Below are 11,657 nucleotides of genomic sequence, written 5' to 3'. Positions count from 1 at the left end.
AACTGTCTCAATAAAGTTAGCTTTCTTCAAACTGACTGGTGTTGAGAACTGACTGAACCAGGATCCTGACAAATATACTTCATTGGAATTCATTTACTATGTGCAATACCAGGCTTCTGTGACTGTGCAACTTTGTTGTATTATTAAGCCAAAGCACGATGGGGCCTTGGCTTAAGAACATACGAACATAAGAAAAGCCAATGTTGGATCAGGCCAATGGCCCATCCAGTCCAACACTCTGTATCACACAGTGGCCAAAAATACCAGGTGCCATCAGGAGGCCCACCAGTGGGGCCAGAACACTAGAAGCCCTCCCATTATTGCCCCCCAAGAATACAGAGCATCACTTGCCCCAGACCGAGAGTTTCTATCTCTACCTTGTGGCTAAAAGCCACTGATGGACCTCTGCTCCATATGTTTATCTAGTTCCCTCTTAAAGCTGTCCACGCTCGTAGCTGCCACCACTTCCTGTGGCAGTGAATTCCATGTGTTAATCACTCTTTCGGTGAAGAAGTACTTCCTTTTATCTGTTCTAACTCGACTGCTCAGCAATTTCATGGAGTGCCCAGAAGTTCTTGTATTGTGAGAAAGGGAGAAAAGTACCTCTTTCTCTACCTGCTCTTTCCCATGCATAATCTTATAAACCTCAATCATGTCACCCCTCAGTCGTCGTTTCTCCAAGCTAAAGAGCCCTAAGCGCCTTAACCGTTCCTCATAGGGAAAGTGTTCCAACCCTTTTATCATTCGAGTTGCCCTTTTCTGCACTTTTTCCAAAGCTATAATATCCTTTTTAAGGTGTGGTGACCAGAACTGCACACAGTATTCCAAATGAGGTCGCACCATTGATTTATATAGCGGCATTATGATATTGGCTGATCTGTTTACAATACCCTTCCTAATAATCCCCAGCATAGCATTGGCCTTCTTTATTGCAGTCACACACTGTCTCGACATTTTCAGTGAGTTATCTACTACAACTCCAAGATCTCTCTCTTGATCAGTCTCTGCCAGTTCAGACCCCATCAACGTGTATTTATATTTAGGATTTTTGGCTCCAATGTGCATCACCTTGCACTTGGCCACATTGAACCCCATTTGCCATGTTGACGCCCACTCGCCCAACTTTGACAGATCCCTTTGGAGTGCCTCACAATCCTCACTGGTTTTCACCACCCCGAACAACTTTGTATCATCCGCAAATTTAGCCACTTCACTGCTTACTCCCATCTCCAAATCATTAATGAACAAGTTAAAAAGCAGTGGACCAAGTACTGATCCCTGTGGTACCCCACTGCTTACACCCCTCCACTGGGAGAACTGCCCATTTATACTCACTCTCTGTTTTCTATTAATTAGCCAGTTTTTGATCCATAAAAGGACTTGTCCTTTTATCCCATGATTTTTGAGCTTGCTTAGGAGCCTTTGATGAGGAACTTTATCAAACTAACAGGTTAGTGAGACAAGATCTTCCCTTGCAGAATCCATGCTGAATCTTGCTCAATAGTTTTTGCTCTTTAATGTGCCTACTTATTCTTTCCTTAATGTTTCCACCAGCTTACCCGGTATCGACATCAGACTGACTGGCCTGTAATTTCCCGGATCTCCTCTGGAACCCTTTTAAAAGATGGGGGTGACATATGCTACCTTCCAGTCCTCAGGAATATAGGCAGATTTTAAGGAAAGATTACGTATTTTTGTCAGGAGATCCACAAGTTCACATTTGAGTTCTTTCAGAACTCTCAGATGTATGCCATCTGGGCCTGGTGATTTATCAGTTTTTAAGTTGTCTATCAGCCGTAGGACCTCCTCTCTAGTCACCTCAATCTGACTCAGGTCTTCCTACACCCGTCCTGAAATCAGCGGTTATGGAGAGGGCAAGCAGTGAAGACGGAGGCAAAAAATGCATTCAGCTGCTCAGCCATTTCCCTATCATCCTTTAGTACTCCTTTTACTCCCTGGTCATCCAAGGGCCCCACTGCCTCCCTGGCTGGTTTCCTGCTTCTAATGTATTTGAAGAAAGGGTTTTTTTGGTGGTGGTGATGTTTTTTTGAAATGTGCTCCTCATATTCCCTTTTTGCCTGCCTGATCACAAACTTGTATTTTATTTGCCACAGCCTCATTGAGACTAGCTTTTCACCACTTAAAGGAATATCAACCTTGTTGAAACTAGCTTTTCCACGCTAAAAGGAATCCTTCTTACCTTTTACAGCTTCCATTACTTTGTTTGTTAACCATGCAGGTCTTTTTATATACCTATTTGTTCCTTTCCAACCTATGGTATATATTTTTTCTGATTGTAGTTTTAAATAGTCTCCAAGCTTCCCCAATGGTTTTGACCCTTTCTACTTTTCCTTTCAGTTTCCTCCTCTCATGTCCCCTCATTTCAGAAGAAGTAGTTACCCCTTTTAAAGTTAAAAGTGGTTCTGTCAGTCTTTATGAGCAATTCCCTATTTATACAAATGTTGAACTCAATAACATTATGGTCTCTGCAGAGAAGTTACTCCTTTTAAAGTTAAAAGTGGTTGTGTCAGTCTTTTTGGGCAACTCCCTATTTATACAAATGTTAAACTTATTAACATTATGGTCACTGTTCCCAAGCAGTGCAATCATTTTTACATCACTCACCAGGTCTTGGGCGTTACTTAGGACCAAATCCAGGATCACCTCTCCCCTGGTAGGTTCTGTGACCATCTGTTCCATAGCACAGTCATTGAGAATGTCTAGAAACTCAATCTCTTTTTCCCGACTTGAACATATATTGACCTAATCAATGTGTGGGTAGTTAAATTCACCTATTATGGCACAGTTATTTTGTCTAGCTGCTATCTTTAATTCATTCATCATTTTATAATCCTCCTCTATCGTTTGATCTGATCAAGGATAACAAACTCCCATTATTAAGCTTCCTTTTGGGCCTACTATTTCAACCCATAGCACTTCCAGAAGCGAATCCAATTCTCTTACCCTCTCAATTTTACTGGACTGCATACCCTCTCTGACATACACAGCCTCCCCACCTCCAACCTTCCCCCTATCCTTCCGATATAATTTATAAGTATACATACTATAGTTCATGTTGCTTTCCGACTCTTCGCGACCCCATGGACCACATCACTCCAGGCCCTCCTGTCTTCCGTCATGCTCCGGAGTTTGCTTAATTTCATGTTCGTTGCCTCGATAACACTGTCTAACCATCTCATCCTTTGCCGTCCCCTTCTTCTTCGACCTTCAATCTTTCCCAGCATACATATCCACAGTGCTGAGCTTTTCACAGAGGACATCTGTGTGGATACAAGTAGATGCTTGTCAAACATCTTTTCAAACATGCCAATGTCCAATATTAAAAAGAATATTGGGAAATGATTTCTAGAACTATTTCTCGAGCATCCTAAATGATTCTTGTTGAACTATATAGACTTTCTACCCAAAGACCCTCAAGAAATTGTTTTAAACACAACAACCTCTGCAAGATTAGTCTTTGCTAGATACTGGAAAAGGGAACAGAACATAATCTATATACCCCCAATACTGAGTTTGCCATGAATTCACTTTGGCTATCAAAGTCAATTTTGTCTACTCCAGTTGGCAACAGCTCTCACCTACTACCCAAACCTTTTAACTGGGTTGAATTTGGGACCTTCTGCACACAAAGCAGATGATCTCCCATGGAGCTACACTCCTTCCTTTTGTTGATATTAGTATTTGGATTTCTCTTTGGACCAATATGGCTCCCTGGAATTTGTAAATATATTTAACAAGCATTGACACAGAACTATCAATCGTACAAAACTGGCTATTTATTCAATGAACTAAATATAATTGAATAAACTATTTGTGGAATTTGGAATCACCCGAGAATTAAGATCACAGGGAGAGGCTCTCCTGAGTGTCTCATCAGTCAAAGAAGCTCATTTCGCAGGTACACGAGACAGGGCCTTTCAGTGGAGGCCCCATGATTATGGGGCTCCCCAAGGAGATATGCCTCACCCCCTCACTGTTGATCCGCAGGAGGCAGATCAAGATGGGTAGCACTGTTAGTCTGTCTGTAGCAGTAGAAAAGAGCAAGAGTCCAGGAGCATCTTCAAGACTAACAAAATTTGTAACAGGGTATGAGCTTTCATGAGTCACTGCTCACTTTTTCAGGAGGCAGTTGAAGATGGTTTTATTTAGGATTACATTTGGTTAAAATTTTGTGTTTCATGGATTTTATTTTATCTGTACTGTAAGCCACCTTGAGCTCCCTAAGGAAGAAAGGCGGGTAATAAATGTCTCAAATTAATAAATAAAATTATTGACACCATTTGCTATCAGGAATTTGGGAAGGAATTAGGAATGAGTAGAAATGTGAAGTTGTTGTTGACAAACTGTTAGTGGTGATGAAAGGTACCTCCTCTTTCATTGATTTGTGGGGAACTGGAATGAAAGTCTGGGCTTTTATTCAGTATCACAATGATATATAGCCAACAGGATTTGACCATGTGACAATATGGTGGCAGCAGGGAAATGAAGTCAATGATTCCTCTGTGTTGTATTTTCCTCACTGTTAATTAATTCAGTTGTCCCTAAATGGTGTCTCAATTGTGGAAGCCAGCTATAACTGGTGATGGACCCCTGACATTCCCCCACGATCAGGCAGGTTTTCCCACCAAAAGTTTTGTTTTCTGCCTTAGGAACCTGGTTTATAAGTGCAGTCCATTACACATGGCATTTTGACACCAACATATTCAATACATGACTTCTTTATGGCTGGGACCACTTCAGGGAAGAAGAAAATAGGTCAAGGTACAAGAAACAGGATTTGGGAACTCTCTATGTTGAAAGTGAAGGAAGTCATTCAACTGAGTTCTTTACACACCACTACCTTTATATAGCTTATATTACATGGTTAAAAGTCCATTATGGCTGTTTGAATACAGGATTGTATTTAGGGATGCCAGCCTCCTAGTGGGGCCTGGGGACCCCCTGGAATTACAGCTCATCTCCGAACTACAGAGATCAGTTCCCCTGGAGAAAATGGATGCTATGGAGGGGGGAAACTCAATGGCATTGTCCCCCAAAGAGGTCTCCATTCTCCCCAAGATCAATTCCCAAATCTCCAAGAGTTTCCCAATCTGGATCTGGTAACCCTACCCCCACTGGTGGCCAGAGGAAACCTGGCAACCCTAATTGTATTATTATTGTTAATATCTCTTTTGTGTATGTGTATTGATGGCTACTCTTGACTTAGAAAGGATGAAAAAGGGGGAAGATAAACTCAACCCAAAATATATTGACAATGTTAAAAGGGTCAAGCTAACCTCAGAATACATGAGCTTTACATTAGCTGTAATCATTTTGCATATAGAGTTGATGTTTTCACATACACAGTTGATGAATATATCAAATGATCAATAGGACCATATGTGTTTTGGCCTATAGGGTCTTCCTCAGTTGTCAATAATACTATTATAAAGAGACACACATCCAGAAGTTAATTATATAAATTGAAGTCAGATGTTGCTTTCTCATATGTTGTGCAGTTGCTGAAATATTATGACATGGTGACAGCACATGCACAACTAATTTCCCAAGTCTCTGGATATGTGTGTCATCAACCAAAACTTGCAGTAAACTGGCCCTAGAGGCCGAAACGCATATGGTCCTGTTGGTCATTTGATATATTCATCAACTGTGTACGTTAAATCACCAGCTCTGTATGCAAAATGACTACAGCTTATGTAGAGCTCATGTTGATGTTCCATGTCATCTGAGCTTCAGACCATTTGTTTTTAATCTTTTAACCTTTGCCATTGTGTACATGTCATGGCTCAGATGGGGTGTCACCTGACGCTGCCACCACTCTGGTTCCAGGCTCCTCTGAGAAGGAACAGAGCACCCTCCCAGGCATTTAGACCCCCCTTTTAGCCGAAATGAGCATAAAGACCAGGCAGAGTGAACAATGAAAATGGTTTATTTTATAGGAGGTCAAATAAACAAGGTGGAGGAATAATAACAGTAAGTGGGTGAAAAGAAATCAAATGCCCTAACATGTCTAAATATACTGTTCCTAGCCACTATCTCAAATGGCCTTAGACTACTCACCCTTCCCTCAGGATGAGGGTTTCTTCCCCACAGCAGTCTTCCTTCTGGCCCTGTTCCCTGGGAAGAAGAACAACTTTTCCTCTGTTCCAGCTCTTATAATAAAAGTCCCCTTTCTCTGTGATTGGCTAATTTTGACTCTAAAACCTCTCAGGGGCTTCTGGGAGTTGTAGGCCTAGCCTCCTCCCACTGCTACACAGGCTCCCTGGGTCTGCTAGGCCTTGCTTGCACATGTTGACAGGTATAAGGCTTCAGCATATGTGATCACGCCAATCTAATTGACAGGTGTCTAACAGTCTGAAGAACCAGCACAAACCGGTTCTGACTGGAGCTAAGCTGAGCTATCTCACTGTGACTCAGCAGTAAGCTGATTGGCTAGTCAAGTATATATAAGTGTTTGTAGTCTGTACATTGTATTCCTTCTTTTTGTATGAGCATATTGCAGAGCACTTTGACGGAGAGAGCTGTATATATTGGAAATAAATCACTGTACATAGTTAACCACAAGAACTGTGTAAGTGTGGTTTTCTGCAGTGGGATCTTAGCAGGGTGCAATTTGGATCTTTGGTGGAAAGCTGACCCGGTGACGCAGACTGTGCGACACGTGCTACGCAAAAGCACAGCCCAGATCATAATAGTACACCATAAATAAAAATATATTTTTGATAATACTCTTAGCACAGATGCTGTATTCCAGGGATATCCAGTCTGGTGCTCAGGGCCACCAGCCAGCATCTTTCTTGGGGCCCGCCCAGTGTTTTTAGAAAGTGGCTAGGGCCCAGTAGGGCTTATGCCCAGGAGGGCTTCTGACTGGCTGTGCAGATTAAAAGGTGTCCTGTTAAACAGACCTTGTGCCTGAAACGCTGAGGAGTTACTGTGACAGTTATGCATAACCTTGCTCCCTGATCATTTGTGGTTGGCTTCAACTCCTGACAAAGCCATTTTGTCATGCCCACCATCTTGTGTCAGAATTCGAAAGGTCCAAGCAGGCCCCAAAAGGTTGGGCACTCCAGCTGTATTCTGTGGGTCTAATATCTAGGTCTGATTTTTGGGGGGCTCTTCTAAAGGTTTCCTGGTCTTATTCCTTAGCTCTGCATTGAATGCAAGATTTTTTAAAGCTGAATTCATATAATAAAGCTGTGATCTTAAACCACTTATGTGTAAGTAGGTTGTATTAGAATCAAAGAGGATTACATCTATGTGCGTGTCTTTAGGATCAGGGTGGTAAATAGCTTAACAGCATGTTTAAATCTTGAGATAAAGCCCTTTTTCTTAAAGACAGGAAAGTAAATAAATAAGAGATTAATAGCTGATCTGGAGAAGTTTAGCAATTTGTGTTTTAAATCACTATCCTCTTCGTTAATAGAAAGAAATGTCTACATAGGAGAATTAACTACAAGAATGTTGCCTAAAGCTTTGAAATTATGAGAAGCACTTTGACAAAATACCAAAGAATTAATCATTAGTCACAGTTTTATCTGGGGGTTTACAATATCATTTCCTCTAATTATCCCTGATGTTTCACTATCATGTTAAGAGGCATTTTCAAATGAAAGAATTTGAAGAGACAAGCTCTTTTCAGACTGCGTCTCAAGTGGCCAGCAAAGCGCATTAGAAGGAGTAAACAAAACTTGGTATTCTTGGCATTTTGAGATGGAAGAGGCCGAGGACTGAGCTGGCATCAAAATGCCCTTGAGATGGTGGTCCTGCCAGTTCAGCACTGTGAGAAGGTTTTGCGCTGTGAGACTTGGATGGGCCCCACATCATGCATGAATAACAAGCACTTCCCAATTCCAGCTCTGTTCATCTCACCATTTGTATGATATTGTGATGCATAACTAAAGCCATCTCCAAAGATGATTTAAATGGATGTCAATCAGTTTCACAGCAGTGATCAAGCTGCAATGAGTCACCAGTGTCAGCAGAGATAAACAGCTGGATAAGAGTCCAGTACCCCCTGAGATTTTGGGGTAAGGTTGACAGGTTCCTAGCCTCAGGGAGACCTACAAGATTTTGGGGTAAGGTTGACAGGTTCCTCCTGGCAACTGGCAGGGGATGGGGAACTCACCAGGAGAAAGAGAAAGGCTCAGTTCACATTGCTGGTGCCGCACAGAAAGTGACATCGTCATGCCAGTGACCTCTCGGTAACACTCTGTTATTGGGGGGAAATGCTATGGTAAAACCAGCTTCTACCATAGAGTTTTTGCCCAAATACCAAAGCGCTGCCCTGAAGTCACTGGCATGGTGATGTCATTTCCTGTGCAATGCTGTCATCAAGGCCTAGCTCTTCTTTTTTCTACTGGTAAGTCCCCTGCTGGCCAGCTGATCAGCAGCTGGGGGGCAGGGCCTGGCAGTGGGGGACCCCCACCTTCACCAGAGGGTCTGGCAACTCTATTTTTGGAGTATAAGCTTTGAAAATCAAAGCTCCCTTTGTTGGTTTCCAGGTCCCTAAGGTGCTACTGGACTTAGAATCTAGCAGTTCCCCCGCAGATCAACATAGCTCCTCTCTGGAAATGTCAGCACAGATAAAGATCAGGGTTCCCAGTCTCCACACAGTGGCTAGAGAGCTCCCAGAATCACAACTGGTCTCTAGGTTACAGAAGGCAGTTCCTCTGGAGAAAATGGTTGCTTTGGAAGGTAGATTCTATGGCATCACGGCCCACTGAGGTCCCTCCCCTTCCCAAACCCTGCCCTCCCTGGGTTCCCCCCCCCCAAACATCTCCAGGTATTTCCCAATCCAGACCAAGCAACTCTGAAAGGGCGCTAGCACAGGCACGAGGCCGAGAACAAAGTGCAAACAACTGGCAATCTTTTCTTGTGGCGTACAAAGAAAACCCTCACAGTCACTCTTCAGGAAATAGCAGAAGACAGTTTTATTCAGGACTGCATCTGATTGATTCAGTTTTTATTGGCAGTACTGATTAGAGTTTTTTAAACTGTTGACTTTTTAAGTAGGTTTTTATCATTTCTGTTTTATTGCGAGTTTTTTATTTATTTTAGTAATGTTTTATTTATATCATAAGCTGCCTTGACTTCTGCAAGAAATAAATGTCTTAAAGAAATAATAAATAAGAGGTATCTGCTTGATGAAGAAATGAGTTATGCTGGCGTTGGGGGTCTTCCTTTGGAAATCACTGGGGCTGCTATGATTCCAAAGGGGCACTATCAATGCAATGGCAGAGGCACAAATTGGATAAATGATTTTGGGAAGGACAAAACTTTCCTATCCTAACATATGTGTTCAACACTCTTCATATGCCGCCATTACATAGGGCCACTGCCAATGCAATGGTACTGAGGCAAACAGCGCCATTTATTCTTGTAGCTATTTCCATCATACCAAATAGTTGCATCAACATTTCTTTGTCAAAAACGAGGGTACATAATTTCAGCAAGGACAGAACTTTCTTATCCTAACTGTCAAACTCAAGCACCTGCCTTTGTTGAATTGATGAATTGTCCATTTCTGATTTATTTCTCATGGCTTGTATTCTGTACCCTTACTGTTGCTCTCATTTGCCATTGTATTCCTGAGCGGGGGGGGGGGTGAGTGCTAGTAGTTAGCTAGGGAGGATAGCTGGGTAGTTTTCCAATGTGGGCCCCAAGACATCTTTTCACATGAGAAGTGTCCTTGGAGAAGAATGTGCCTGGCTAAATTGTGGCTGTATATCTTTCATAGTCACTGTAGTAATGCTGACGTAGGGATGTGTCGAATTTGAGGTTTTACCTATATCCTGTCTTTCCCCGCCTTTGCAAATCAGTCCTAACAAAGAGCTTGAACCTATAGTGTTATGTCTTAATGTAATAAAGACATGAGTGAGCTTATGCTTAGTTCTATATTAACAGAGCATTGCAAGGATTGACCTAGTGGGCCAATCAGAGAAGCCTATGCCTTTGGCGGGAACCACTCCCTGTTTCTATTGGTTGTTATCTGTTTGTTGGGTGTGGATTTGCCCATTCAAATCGTATATAAGTCAGCCTTGTTCTATGCTGTCTTGTCTTGTCTTGTTATGAGCTGAATAAAATGAAATCACTTGTTCAAGAAGCTGCCTCGATCTCAGTTCATAATACATAGCATCTCATATCTCTCATAAAACATTCACTGCCAAAGTGTGTGTGGAGAGCAATTTGACTGGGAACCTGACACTAACATACGTGTCCAGCACTCTTCATATGAGGGCACCAAGAACTTGGCTTTATTATATTTTCACAATGGAGCCCAAACCTCATTTTGCAGTGTATCATAACTAGATTAGAAGTTGGCGGGTACCCTTGTATGGCAATCATGTTTGATATAGACTTTAAATACATTCATGTGTGTGTGCATGGGTATTTGTTAGAATATGCTAGGTCTATAGTGCAACCTTATGAAGAAGATCTGAAGATCACCCTACAGGGGAACAGCTGAAGGACTGCTAGTCAGCATAGCTAGATTAGGGACCGCCCACATTTTTCAAATTATATCCTTCCTGTCTTCTGATTGCCTCTTCTGGAGACTTCCTGCTCCTGTAGAGCTAGCTATTGCTCTTTGTTCTTCTCACAGCAGTTAGGCTAGACAGTCAAGGCTCTCTCTCTTCTATATTCTATTACAGTTTTATTCCTCTTTAATAAACCTCCTTATTTTTCTCTAAACAGTCAGTGCTCCACTTCCTTTGCCAGTTTGGTGTAGTGGTGAAGTGCACGGACTCTAATCTGGGAGAACCAGGTTTGATTCCCCACTCCTCCACTTGCACCTGCTGGATGACCTTGGGCAAGTAGTTCTGTCAGAGCTGTCCTTGAAAAAGAGCAGTTTCTGTCAGAGCTCTCTCAGCCCCACCCACCTGACAGGGGGTCTGTTGTGGGGAGGGGAAGGGAAAGGAGTTTGTAAGCCGCTCTGAGACTCCCTTGGGTAGTGAAGGGCAGGGTATAAATCCAATCTCTTCTTCGCTTCTTCTCCTTCTATTTAAACAGACAAAACCTTTGAATGGTTGTCAGGTTTCTAGATACTTCACTCTCCACAGACCCTTTTGGCAGTGTAACACTTTATTAGAGATTTGAAGATGCTGTAGACGCCAGACTTTTTGTTAGGACTGAATGTAAAGGTGGGAAATAACAAGATACAGGTAAAACCCCAAATTCCACACATTCACACGTCATACCTAAATCATGGCGTCTCTATGGCAACCCTGATAGGTATATGGTTGACCTATCTAAACTAGCCTGGCACAACAGATCTCCAAGGACAGTCTCTTGGGAAACTATCTTGGGGCTCCTTTCAAGAAGTTACAAGCGGCTACTCCCAATCACTCCAACAACATCCACTCTCCCCCCCCCCCAGGAATGTTACATCATGACAAGCGAAGGTGCATTGATAAAGTCCAGACAGCTGAAATAGAAAATAGCTAAAAAAGCGGCCTAGCTGAGCCACAGCTTGACACTGGCCGAGGAATGGTAGAGACATGGCTTAATAGTAACAAAACATAACTTGCACTACAAAATGTCAGTCTTGGCCTGCCATTTTCAGTGACACACCCATGTCCCTAATGTGTGAGCATTAAGGGCCGTCAAGTCACTTCCAACTTATTTATTTATTTCGATTT

The sequence above is a fragment of the Gekko japonicus genome, unplaced genomic scaffold, assembly GCF_001447785.1.
Source record: "Gekko japonicus isolate JY-2015 unplaced genomic scaffold, Gekko_japonicus_V1.1 scaffold799, whole genome shotgun sequence".
Taxonomy (NCBI): domain Eukaryota; kingdom Metazoa; phylum Chordata; class Lepidosauria; order Squamata; family Gekkonidae; genus Gekko; species Gekko japonicus.
The sequence above is the reverse complement of the archived record's forward strand: the minus strand, read 5'-3'. Positions refer to the sequence as shown.